The sequence below is a fragment of the Dermacentor variabilis genome, chromosome 7, assembly GCF_050947875.1.
Source record: "Dermacentor variabilis isolate Ectoservices chromosome 7, ASM5094787v1, whole genome shotgun sequence".
In the NCBI taxonomy this organism is placed as follows: Eukaryota; Metazoa; Arthropoda; class Arachnida; order Ixodida; family Ixodidae; genus Dermacentor; species Dermacentor variabilis.
In genome coordinates, this window is record NC_134574.1 from 53,047,412 (window position 1) to 53,060,820 (window position 13,409).

The following is a 13,409-nucleotide window of genomic DNA, read 5'->3' on the forward strand; positions in this document are numbered from 1 at the left end:
TTGCGCTGTCACGCCGAGGAGGCCCTCAACCAGGCCAGTTTGTTGGAGCGACCGTTGTTGTTGGAGAGGAACATTAGGCATGTAGCTGAAGAGTAACTGGAATGGCGAAAAGCTTGTGCTAGAATTCACCGAAGTGTTGACCGCAAAGGTTGCTTCACAGGCCATGATAAAAGGTTCCAAAGCACATATTTTCCGTAATACTGCAAGTAATGTCCTATTGCTACGTTCAACGAGGCCGTTCTCTTCAGGTCGGTATGCTGTTAAAAAGTGCAGCTCAACGTTATGTAGACGTATGAACCGCTTCCACTGTCGACTCAAACGCCGACCCATGGTCCGAGATGCAGTGATCAGGTGCACCATAGCAGTGAGATACTTTATGCAATGTCTGAATAACTTCGCGTGCCGAGGTTGACTAAACGGCTGCTGGAGCAATAAAGCAGTCGCAAAATCAATCACGTTCACTATGTACCGTGATGGGTTGCTGGAAGGCATAGTTATGTGGTCGATAGCAATGCTTGAAAATGGAACATCTGGAGTAGGCATTTTGCAAAGAAAACCAACACTTCTTGAGGTTGGACGGCTATACTGCTGGCATCACTGGCAGGATGACACGTAGATCTCGACTGCCTTTTCCATATGTAGCCACCAGTTGCGGTCTTGCACTTTGTGTAGAGTCCGCTTAACGTCGAAGTGACCTATCATGTAGTGCCTGGAGAATGGCGGGCCGCAATGACGATGGCGCTACAACAGCATAGGTTCCTGAAGGTGTCCGATGGTATAGAATGTTGTAGACTAGGCTGAACTCGGCCGGGGCATCTCCATAAGCAAGGATTTGAAGGTGGTGGTGGTGGAAAAACTTTAATAATTATTGAGAGGGAAGAGGGGAATAAGGAATACGGTAGGGTGGGAGGGAAGCGGTTGGGTGGGTCCCTATTCCAGGACACCAGTGATCCTGGCTCCTCTCTCCACCTGGTCCAAGAGGCCCCTTTGGGCCCCCAGCCGCGGCCGGGCGAGGAGCATCTCCCACGGCTCCCTATTGTAGGCAAGCATTTCAGGCGAGTTCGCTTCTCGTGGTCTTTTTGTACATTCCTACGTCACATGTGGCAGCGACGGCCACGCACCGCACCATGGACAAGCGCCGGCATGTAGTGTGGGATTCATGTGGTGTGCTCTTCCCATGTGGGGATAGGTGTGTGTCTGTATTCGTCTGTATGCGCGGGCTTCTGTACCCCCAGTTGCCGATGCGGGGGGGAGCAAGGCGCTCTCTCGTGCGACGTTGGTGTTCGATGATGTCTCGGGCTGTAAGTGGACTATCTTGGAAAGGGCTGTGGTTCCCTGCTCGGTTTGTGAGTTCTCGAGCTAGGGAATGTGCCCTCTCATTGCATGGGATGCCCTTGTGTCCTGGACACCATATGATCGCATGTTCTTCATGGAGCGCGTCGCCTAGATTCTCAGCGCGATTCGTGGCAATCTGCCTTGCACGTACATTCTGCATGCTGCTTGAGAGTCGGAGATAACCAGTGCCGAGTGCCCGGCGCTGTCGCTGTGTTTGATTGCCATCGCGATTGCTGAAGCTTCAGCAGTGGCTTTGCATGTTGTGATTATTGAGGTTGTTATTTCGGCTCTTTTCCGCTGCGTGTTGCGAACTTCTACAATGACGTGTCCTCTAGCAGTCCGAGCGTCCGAGCGGCGTCCGTGTATTGCACTTCTTGATTATTCCCAAAGCTTTTGATAAGTTGCTTGGCTCGGGCTTGTCTTCGGCCTTTGTGGTATTCGGGATTCATGTTCTTTGGTATCGGTGTGGCTTATATTTGCTTCCTGATGTGACCTGGTATCTGGTGGATTTGGTCACTGCAATATTGCGGTTTCACCGAATATCTTAATTCAGTCAGTAGTTGTTGTCCGGCTTGTCTGAGACACAGGCGCTCTGTCTGATTTATCATAACCGCGGCCTTGAGTTCTTCAAAGGTGTTGTAAACTCCTGTGTCATGTAGTCTTTAATTTCCGGTGTTCACCGGTAATCCTAGCGCCACCTTGTACGCGCACCGAATGATTTGGTCCACCATCTTGACTTCTGTGCAATTTAAGTTTTGAAAGGGAAGAGCATATGTTATACGGCTGATGAAAAAAGCTTGAACGAGTCGAATCGTTTAGTTTTCGTAAAGGCCTCTCCCGTTCTTTGTGATTCTTCCTATTAGACTTGCTATTTGCTTCGTTGTCGCTTTCAGGGTCGCGATAGTGTGATCCGCTCGCCTGTTGCTTTGGATCCAGAGACCCAAGACACGAACCTTGGTCTTTTCTGGAAGCATTCGGTTCTCTAGTTGAAGGTGTAGGTTTGGCCTGTTACGGCAGTTTCGTCCATGGACTCTGACCCATTCCGACTTTTCTGGTGCACAGTGTTCTGCCAAGGAAGTGTTGAACGGTGTTGATGGCTTCTTGTAGGGTGCTTTCTTTGTGGCCTAACGATCCCTTGTGCATCCATAAGGTGATATCATCCGCATAGAGCGCGAATTTCAGATCTTGGATTTGATGCAACCTTCTTGCCAAATTGTTCATGCCGATGTTAAACAATAATGGTGAGAGTATAGCTCCCTGTGGAGTTCCTTTGTTGGGGAGATTGAGCTTGGGTGATTGCATATATTCTGAACCTATCGTGGCAGTCCTACCAGTTAAGAAGGATTTGACGTAGTCAAAAATTCTCTTTCCGAATCCCATTTCTTCTAGTTCCTCCATGATGAGCTTATGGGACATAGTGTCGAATGCGCTCTTTAGGTCCAACGCCACCACTATGTTTTCTTCACCATTCGCCACGTTGTTAATTACTTCGTCTCTTAGCCTAAGGAAAACATCCTGTGTTGACACATGTTTGCGGAAATCATACATGTTCACCGATAGGAGGTTGTGACTTTCGATATAATGAGTTAACCTGGTGAGTATCACTTTTTCAAACAGCTTCCCGAGACGACGTTAGTAAGATTGGTCTCAAGTTCTGAATAGTTTGTTGTTTTCCCGGTTTAGGGATTAGGACTATGGTGGCTTCCTTCCACTGCTGTGGAATGGTACCAGTTTCCCATATGCCCTTGTTGACGTAGTCGACTAGTCGTTCGAGTTGCTCATTGCTGAGGTTGCGCAGCATTGCATTGGTGATGCCGTCCGCTCCGGCTGTGTGTTTCGTCTGATGTCCTGCGCCGCTGCATACAATTCGGCAACCGTAACGGGCTCACCTAGAGGTTTGTTTGTCGGCCCTTTGTAGCTGAGAGATTCGACACTATCGCCCCCTGTTTTAATGTATTTCTCCCTGAGCGCTTGGATCAGTTTATCGGTGTCACCTTTGTATTCACCTACCGGGGTGCGTATCGTTCTCGCAGTTGCCGTCTTTGTAGAGTCCGGGTCTATCATGCTACGTAAGATAGCCCATGTCTAAGCGTTGGATAGCGTCCCTCTCAGTGAATCACAAAATTGGAGTCAATTTTCCGCTTGCAGCTCTCTGGCTTACTCATTTGCTTGTTCTGTTAGCGTTGCTATTCTTGCCCTAAGTTTTCTGTTCAGTCTTTGAGTTTTCCAGCGCTTGGTTAAGCTGCGCCGGCCCTCCCACAGGTGTAGCAGATGTGGGTCTACTGCAGGTGTTTTCGCGTTAATGGATATGTTTCGTGTTGTGGCTTTGTGCGCGACTTTGAGTTCTATTTCCCAGTCCTCAGCTGTGTTGGGGGGTGTTGTGGACATTGGATGTTTCGTGTACGCCGTCCAGATTGTGATTCTGGCCTGCTTTGGTGGAAGTTTGAGCGGGGGGGTGGTCACTGAATAACTAATAATATAGTGGTGACTTCCCAGACTTTCGTCTAAATTTCTCCAGTGCCCATCCGCTATGTTTAGCGTGAAGGTTAGGTCGGGGTAGGTGTCCCCGCACACGCTATTTCCTAATATAGTGGGTGTTAGTTGGAGAGTTACTAGTTCTAGATCATATTTGTCTGTAATTTCTACCAGGCTTCTGCCTTTGGGGGTATCTCGTTGGTATCCCCAATGGCTGTGGGGAGCGTTGACGTCGCCTAGGAGTACAAATTTGTCTTTTCTCCCAGGTGGCCTAATGCGTATTCTATAATTGCCGCAAAGCCCGGTCGACGTTCTTTGGGAGGGCTGTATACGTTGCAAATAAAGGTCTTTGCTCTCCCTTTCTTCGATGTGTGTATTTGAATGATTTGGTGCTCGGTTGCGCATTGAGCGACATAGTGTGAGCTCACCGCTATTCCTTTATGTGCTAATGTAGCAACCCGCGGGTACTGCTGATTCGTAACTGTGTAGTAATCCCTTAGCTTGACTGTACCCTTTCCTACTTCTTGGAGGCATATAATAGCAGGTTTGCTAATGGCCTAATCGATGTAAGTCTGTAGCGCTGCCGCTCTTCTTTGGAAAGAGCGGCAGTTCCAATGCCATATCTCAGCGGTGTCTACGATTCTGGGCGTTTTACTGGCCATTGTTGATCAAGCTTTCGGCGTCCGTCGAGTCCGAGATTATGCTATTCTTGGCTTTTCTAGCCGACGGTGCGCTGGGGTTGCTATTCGCTCTTTTACGCACTGGTCTTTGTCGGGCTAGCGTTTCTTCTACGTATCCTTTAAGTCTCTGTAAATCAGCGTATAGTTGTTCTTGGAAGTTTTGGATGCTTTGCATCCCCGCAGGGGCGTCTGCGTCAGCAGGCGCTTGGTGTGTTGTGACACCACGTACCCGAGCATACGAGGGTTGGACCCTCCCGCGTGTAGCCGTGCGCGGCTTAGCCATGTCTGGGAAAAGGGGGATCCTGGAGGTTGAGCTGATGCTGGGTGTTTGGACCTTTAAGGCCCCCCGGCGGAGGCAACACACCTCTTCGGCCTCGGCTTCACATAGACGGCACCTCCAGACTGACCCACCTGGAGGAAATCGGCAGTCACCTTTTCCTGTCCTCCTCTCCAATCTTCGTCTTTCTCTCCAACTTTTCCATCTTTCCTGTCCTCTGTTCATTTCTTTTAACTTCCTATTTCCTGGTGGCAAGGGTTAACCTTGTGTAATATATCCAGTCTTGGGTATATATATATTAGGTTACAGTGGGAACGTACCGCTGGCGTCCGCAGAATAGAATTTTTCTAATGCTGTGACGTCCCCAGGTTGGGCTCCGAGGTGGGCGGCGGGCATTCCTGCCAAACACAGTAATCCAATATATGGCTTCGAATGTCCCCACACTCCCTGATCGCTCCCTGAAGAGGGGGCGCACCGATGAAACCTTCAACTTTCTGATGAAACCAAAAGAAATATTTCCCAAATACCACGTAATACATAGTCAACATGAAACCAAGGCAGTCCGTACAATATCCCCATTTGTGGTTGCAAAATGTCTGACAGAAGGAATCGGCTGTGGTTACAAAGTAACTAAGATGGGAAGCGGCGACCTTCTTCTGGAAGTGCGTGACAAGCTTCAATACAGCAAACTGACTAAACTTGTTGCGTTTGGTGACATTCCTGACTCTGTGGGCCCACACCGGTCAATGAACACTGTGCGTGGTGCGATTTCTGATGACGACCTCCTTGAACTCAGTGAAAGCGAGCTGTTGGATGGCTGGCAAGACCAAAACGTTGTAAAGGTGCAAAGAATTAAGTTAGACGCGATGACAAGGAAATCCCAACAAATCATGTAATAATAACGTTCGGAACAAGTGAACTGCCTGAGTCGATAGAGACCGGATATTGTAAACTTCGCGTACGGCCATACATCCCCAACCCACGCCGATGCTTCAAGTGTCAGCGTTTTGGGCATGGATCTCAGAGCTGCCGAGGGTGTGCTACTTGTGCAAAATGTGCATCTAAAGACCACACATCAGATAACTGTTCTTCCGCAACCCACTGCACTAAGTGACGGAGACGACCCCGCCTATTCGCGATCGTGCCCGTCATGGAAGAAAGAAAAACAAATAATCGAACTGAAGGTCAAACTAAGCATTTCTTTTCCAGAAGCGCGCAAGCGCTTTTCTCTCCACCACCAATCGAATCCGTCCTACAGTGATGTGACGCGCCGGGGGGCAGCGCCACATCTTGTGGCGGCCGCGCAAGTCACACGGAGTGTGACGGCGGTTACGCCATCAGCCCCTCTGGCGGGAGCAGCCACTGCTCTTCCGCCCCCTACCACGAAGGACCTGCAGACCTCCGAGCCTGCCGGTCCCAGGGCCACTGCTCGTGCAGACAGGCCCGAAAAACTCCCGAGAGTGCCCGCTGAGCGGGCGTCATCCAGCGTCTCTGAGGAAGCGATGGATGTAGCAAAAACTTCTCCGGCGTCTCAGACGCCAAAGGAACGGCGTTGCTCCCTGGAGCGCACCAACAAAAAAGAAATACCCCGCATCAAGGGACCTTCAAAGGTCTCTTGAGCCAACCTAATTGATCTCTTGACACACACCATAAAACGCTTCCAATATGGACACACAGATAATGCATTAGAATGTGAGAGGTTTAATACACAATCTTGATGATATTAAGGAACTCCTTCGCAAGTTTAACCCAAGGGTGCTGTGTGTGCAAGAGACACCTCAAACCTTCACATACTAACTTTCTGAAACAATATGCCATTTACCGCAAAGATCGCAGTGACGCTCTCGCCTCGTCAGGCGATGTTGTTATTATAGTTGATAAGGGTATCGCCTGCCAACATTTACATCTGCAAACACCCCTTGAGGCAGTGGCAATCAGAGTCGTGCTATTTGATAAGTTAGTAATAGTTAGCTCTCTGTATATCCCTCCATGCCATCAACTTTCCACAACGGAATTCCAGAGTTTTATCGCAGAACTCCCCGAACCTTACATTGTAGTAGGTGATTTAAACGCACATAACACCCTCTGGGGAGATTCTCGTTGTGATGCAAGAGGGCGTTTAATAGAATACAGACCTAAAGCCTTTTCTGCGCAGTAAATTGAGGAATCATTGGCAAAGCGAATGGGATAAACAAGCAATGAATAAGCTTCACATAATAAAACCAAAACTGGGGAACTGGATAAATGGGAAAATAGCAAGGTACAAAGAAGTACTTCTTTGCCGATTACGGATAGGCCACACATACGGCACCCACTCTCATCTCTTGACGGGGGGCGATCCTCCAACTTGTGTTAAGTGCGGCAATAGTCGCACAGTCCTCCATGTTCTTATTCAGTGCCCTGCAATAGAAACAGCCAGGAAAAAAGTATTTCCCTGCTGCATATCGCGAGAATTTACCCCTACACCCTGCATTTTTTCTTAGCGATGAACCGCTTTTTAATCTGCAAACAGTCTTAGACTTTTTAGCCGAAACGGACACCCTGAAAATCACCTGGCCAGGCAACTTTTAGCACAATACTAACAGCCCTGCATTCAAGGGCTCTCTTGAAACTCTCTTGTCAGTGTTAAGTTTTATTGCATCATGTTTTAACAAAGGCCCATTGCCATAGCCCACATCACATCCTAGTCACCGTCATTATTTTAGCACCTGTGTATTCCACTCCACTTACAGCGGAAGTTTTTAGGCCCTTTTACAGCCATATCTCATCTACCATGATGAGTTCATTGTGCACGTCATCCACAACACATCGTCAACATTACCACTTGTCATGGCGCTCTTTGGCCAAACCTGGCCCTTGCGCCATAAGACACCACACATCATCATGGATGCTTTGCATCTGTTGCACTAGGAGTTGTAGTGTTTTGTCCGTAGTGGGTGTCGCTTTCGTGTGTTCTTGTGCCACATGTGGGGGTTTTGCTTGTTCCGCCTTAGCTGTGAGTTGGCTTTTAAGTGCGGCGATCTCCAGCCTAAGTTCTTCTAAGCTTCGCTTGAGTTGCCTATTTTCTGATACACTTTTTTGGTATTCTGGGTTCGATGTTATGGGAGCCGTGGTACGAACCATCCCCGCCCAGCTCACCTCTTCGGTGGGTTCCTTCTTCCTTGTTGGAGTGCGAGATCTTTGCCTGAACCTTGTAAGAATAGGCTGGCGGTGGGAATCAGCGTGGTCTGAAGAGTCAGAGTCGTTATGTCGTCTTCGTCGCTCTCTTGATCGGGATCGCTGTCGTCGTGGCGCCACCGCTGGTAGGTCTTGTCGCTTTAATGGTGGCCATCCGTCGTTGTCCATTTCATCCGTGTCGTACCACCGTGGCCTTGGTACAGACTCCTTGATCGGAGTTTTGAGTAGTCTGGAGGAAGACTTTCTATGCGTTTGGTTGTTCTGCCGTGGCTGTTTGTACCGTTTCTTGCAGTCCTTCGAACCGGCAAGATGCTCCTCTCCACAAGTGGAGCAGGTGGGTTTACATTCGTGCTCTGGCTCTGGCTCCTAGTGCCACATTTGCTGCATACTGAGGTATGGGGTTGAGGGCACACGTCCGTCCTGTGGCCTGTTTGCATGCAGGCGTTGCAGAATTGTACGGTGTTCTTGAATGGGTAACGGGGCATTTCTCCTCCCATGTAGTAGACAAAGCGTGGTATCACGGGGCCATAGAAAGTAATGACCGCTGTCTTTGGTTCCCCCAAGCATGCGCGCTCCTTGCGTTCTGATGCGCAGGTTGGCTTGGAGTGTTTCCGGACTCGTGTGCGGTGCCAATCCGTGCACTACCCCTTTCTTTGTGTCTTCTCCGGCCGTCACGTAAGCGTTCACTGCGTGTTGTTTGCCGTTGATAACGAGCGTCGTTATCTTCCTGACAATATCTGCTACCTCTTGTTTGGGGGCAGATATGATAAAGATGTCTGATCCTGGCCTTCGCCGTAAAAGGAAGTGTTCCCCTCTCACCTTCCTGTGTGTGGCCATGATGACCGCTTCGGAAATCTGCGGAGCCGTCATGTCTTTAATTGGTAGCCCTTCATGTAATCGGACTATTATTTTGAAGTCTTCCTTTGGTAACGGAGGTAGTCTGTTGACTCGTGGCTTTTTCTTCATCGGCGGCTTCTTGGCTGGTCCGAGGTGCTGGCTCGACGAGTCGTGGACACCCCCTGCTCCCATGGTTTTTCTTCCAACTCTAGCGAGAGCCTTCTTCTGGCGAACAGTTAACGCCGTTTGCCAGTCTCCTGTGTCCTCCTCCTGCCCGATGCGTGTGACGGGCATATCGGTATCTTGTAGGATGATACTAACCCCTTCGTCGGTGTCTTGCTACTCCATTTGTTCGCGGTCCAGGTCCGAGAGCGTCGCTCGTACTTTTAGTGGTTCGTGGGAGCTTGAAGCTTCAATGTAGTTTGGTTTAGGCGTGCTCGCCGTATTGTTCGTCGCCCCCGTGGGCGTCGCAGCTCCGGACGCAGCCGGCGTCGCCATCTGTTGCGGCAGCGCGCACGGCGTCTCCCGCGCAGCAGCCGCCGCCGCCGTAGTCGGCGTAAGTGTTAGCAATCTGCACACGTGTGGCGGGCACGTCCTGGCCCGTATTTGCGAAAATACGAAGTGCTCACCGCTAACACTGGTGTGCGCAGAGTCCTTAGAGTTCCCGAATCACGTATTCCACACGAAATTCAGCACATCGTAGGAAAAACTGGTCAAAAGATAGAAAATCACGGAGCTCCGTGCAGAGACAACCACTCTGCTCGGCTCCACCTCGGCGTTCCCTCAGGATTTGAAGAATTGCACTGCATTCAGGGTCTTTTTCTGGAGCGGTAGCCAGCGTTTGGGCGGAGTGTGTGACTGCACACGAAAGTCGAGACAAATGGTCTGCTACAACATTCGGCCGTCCAGGCAAATGTCTGACAGAGAAGTCAAATTCAACCAAGTCCATGAGCATGGATGTAAATCTGCAAGATGGCTTCACACACTTGGTCAAGCAAGCAACAGCCCAGCTATCTGTAACTAGGACGAACTTCATTCAGGTGAGATACTGACAAAATTTTACTGTTATTGCCCAATGTACTGCGATGCCTTCGCACACGTTACCGTGAAGCTTGCGTTCGCCTAGTGTCAGGGATCGGCTAGCATACGCAATAACACGTTCTTTGCCATCCTGAAATTGTGTACAGGCACCGTAGTGCAGACTTGTAGTGCGGCAGTGCTGCTGTCCAACGGCAGTATTCGCCGGCAAAGCTTGCCAGCGAGGTTCTTCTGGCGAAGGTAAGGGTTCTCGTAGTAGACAGTCTTGTGATGTTGCTTCTGTCGGCGCAAAAAGTTTTTAGCGGGCTAAAATGACGGCATTGGCCATTCGCGGGACCAGACGCTGAGTGGCCTGAAGCGTTACACCCGTGGCTGGATGTTGTAGCTCAGTGGGCTTTGGTGCCTGGAAGATCAAGCGAGTTCGCGCCGCCAAAAATTAGTCTTCACCCAGAATAAGAGGTAGGATGTTGTTCTCCAGAACTGCTGCCTCAACCACACCAGTGATAGGGCCAATAGTTATCTTAAGGAGAGCGGGCCCAACTGTTAGCGCTGTACCACCTCTAACGACGGCAAGAGGGAAATTAGTCCATTGCAAGAGCATTGCAGAAGGTAGGATGGCTTTAGAAATCAATGTCACGTTTGAGCCAGAGTTGGGATATGCTTCGTGGTCTCCGGCTCCTGCAACGGCCGCCGTGAAAAATGGACATTGATGTTGAGACCCTTCAAGTTTGTCAGGCATACTGTGAAAGGCCCGTGGCTGTTGGGTATCAGGGATGGCTGACGACGGGGTCCGTGGCGCCCTGCTGCTACGCGAGGGACATGCCGGCGACAAATGCCCTAACTCTTTACACTTGTAACAGATTGCTTGTGCGATGTCCTGGCCGCTCCGAAGTGCTGGGGCCCCATACTGTGCAGAAATGCCTGCGTGTCTTCGTTCCCGTTGTTTCTTGTGCAACTGGAAAATGCGCTGTTTTGGCTGTGCTGTTGTAGCTGTTGGCGGAGCTGGTGGCTGGAAGTTATACTGCTGACTTCCTAAATTGCCACTCTGAAATGAACGAGGGATGGCTTCTGTGGAAGCACCAGTTGCTTTACGCTTGGCCTGTAGTGGGCATGTTGAGTGCAGTTGTCTGGGCTTGTGCACGTGGACATGAAGTCACGCACTGTTGACTGCCTATTAGCCGCGATGGCTGCAATGATATGCAGTTCTTGAAGACCTTGTAGTAAGTAATCAATCTTCTGGGCGTCGGTAAGGGCGACGGGGCAGCTTTTAATCATCCGCAGCTTTGCGTAAGCGTACTCTTGTAGGCTCTTGCTTGGGCCCTGTCTGATCTTTATCACGCGTTCCTGCCACTCGATGAGGGTCAGTTCCCATGAAAACCTTTCCTTCAGGACGGCGCTCCACGTTTCCCAGGTTGAATGGTGATTTAGAAAAGCGAGGTGCCAATTCCGATCTGTGCCTTTCAGTTTACTTGCGGCAATGAGAAAGGTGGTGGCGTCATCCCATGAGGCAAGTTGCTGTACCTGAAGGACGTCATTGAACCAGACATTCACATTTCCTTCTGGGGACTAATGAAAGTAAGCAATCAATGACGACAGGTCTGGCAGTGTGGTAACTGTAGTCGAGGGGCGTGGCAGCTGTTGAAACAGAAGTGCGAGACTTTCGAGCGTCGCGGGACCAAGGGTCAAACCTTAGTTGCTGGCGGTACCCGCCCTCCACGCTTGACCGTGGCCTTGCCTCACGGCGTTGGTGAATGTCGGCTTCGAGGCGCTGAATGAGCTCTTCCTTAGAGCCGGTGCTCTCTAACTCGCGTCGGGCCAATTCTTCGCGGATGAGGTCGACTCCGAGCCGCGACATGGTCGTTGAGTCTAGCTCCTCCCTAATAATCCCTGGCATGATGCACCGCAAAGTGAGGCTCGGCGCACGGGGACACTAGGCGAGTGAGCGCTAACACACAGGTTCTGCGCGGGATTCAAGTTAGTTCTGGGCTAGTTGTCAACATTCACAGCACTCTTTATATGACGGCCGTGCCTTTCTTTTGATGCGGAGTTGACACAGACGAGCGGCAAATTGGCAGGAGTATCTTCAGGCGTGAGTCTTCGGTGGCGTGAGGGCGTGACTACAATGGCGAATGTGGTTGAAAAGGCCTACTCATCGTCGTTCTTGCGCTGCCGTGGCTGAGTAGCTTGGCAGAGGTTCGGGGTCGACTGCGCCAGCTGTGAGGCTCGGGCTGGACGCAGGAAGACTCGCATAGCAGGGAAACGGTTTAATGCGGGTTAAGGTTACATATACATTATAACACACCGACTGAGCATTCCAACGATTTTGGCTTGACTGACTCGCCCATCGCGGGCAAACAGCGAAAACAAGGCGAGGCTCCCGGAAACAGAAGCAGGAAAGGTAGGTGACGATGTCGGCGGGGCTACTCGCTGCGCAGGACACGTTGCGCCATCTGTAGCAGCTCACACCAACTGGGCCAAGTACATCACATCACTCACAGTATCAATACAAACTGATTTACATGCATATCTACTCTCTGCTTTAGTAATACAATTAGTTATTCTTAAAGTACAGTATATGATGATCGCATTCGCTTCTCTTGTGTGTCCACATTTTCTCGCAACTGATACAACATTTACAGCTTGCTTACCGACACGAATGCCTTGACTGCCCAGACATCGTTGGAAGCAAAACTTCTTGATGCACCGCAAGCAGTTGCACGAAGGAAACACGCAATAGAGCAGCCAGGGCGAAGAACTTTTCTTTTTTTGATCACTGCAATAAAAAAGTGCACGCAAGCAAGAAAGTAACGATTAAACGTAGTGAGCTACGCCTATTGAACGTTCAGTTTCGTATTCTAACAGAAGTTCTTGCCGTATCGGATACACTATGCTCTCAAGCCGGTACAAGCGCCAATACAAGTGCGCACTTAAATGCAGTTTTATTCTAAGCTTTCAAGGCATTTGAGCAAGAGGTTAGGAGTGTCACACGGAAAATTCCAATCGCGATCGAGCGGATCGCGCTACCATTGAAATCGATCCTAAAAGACAGGTGATCCTTTTCCCCATTGGTGCGCCATTTTTGCCCTAAGTAGCTGCTTACTGACCTTTTGAAACAACATTTCTGTTCGCGATGCCGGCTTACCGCACGTCATTTTAACACCTACGTAATGCAAACAAAATAAAATTAAAATGGGCTTACTTCGTGAGCAAGTTACGAGCGCGCATAGACTGTTGACCATCCGCTGAGAGCAGGCTATCGCGTGTCCAAGCGCATACGTTCATACGAACTCAGGACAACTTCAATGCCCCAGGGGGCAGAGTTTTGCAGACGAAGTGAGACACATTCAGCGCAAATATCCCCGCGCTATGGCGGCACATGACGAGCGCACAAGCGCACACCACACAGCTACAAATTCCGAACTTTGCCAATTCGAACATGCCGAGACTCAAGCAGCGTAAGCATCCATTCCCAGGTGAAAATATCCCAAGTGGTCGCACTTCCAACTGGTCCCCATTGAACTGGTTTATGGTGAAATTCCCAGTTAGTTGTGGTCCCAGCTGGAACAAGTTTAGCTGGGACCAGTTCGTAG

The 13,409-nt window shown here is 50.1% G+C and overlaps 1 pseudogene; it reads right to left on the reverse strand.

Annotated features, from left to right (window-relative positions):
• Positions 1–9,208: 9,208 nt before the first annotated feature.
• Positions 9,209–11,713, reverse strand: LOC142588635 (uncharacterized; annotated as a pseudogene).
• Between the last annotated feature and the right edge of the window lie 1,696 nt (positions 11,714–13,409).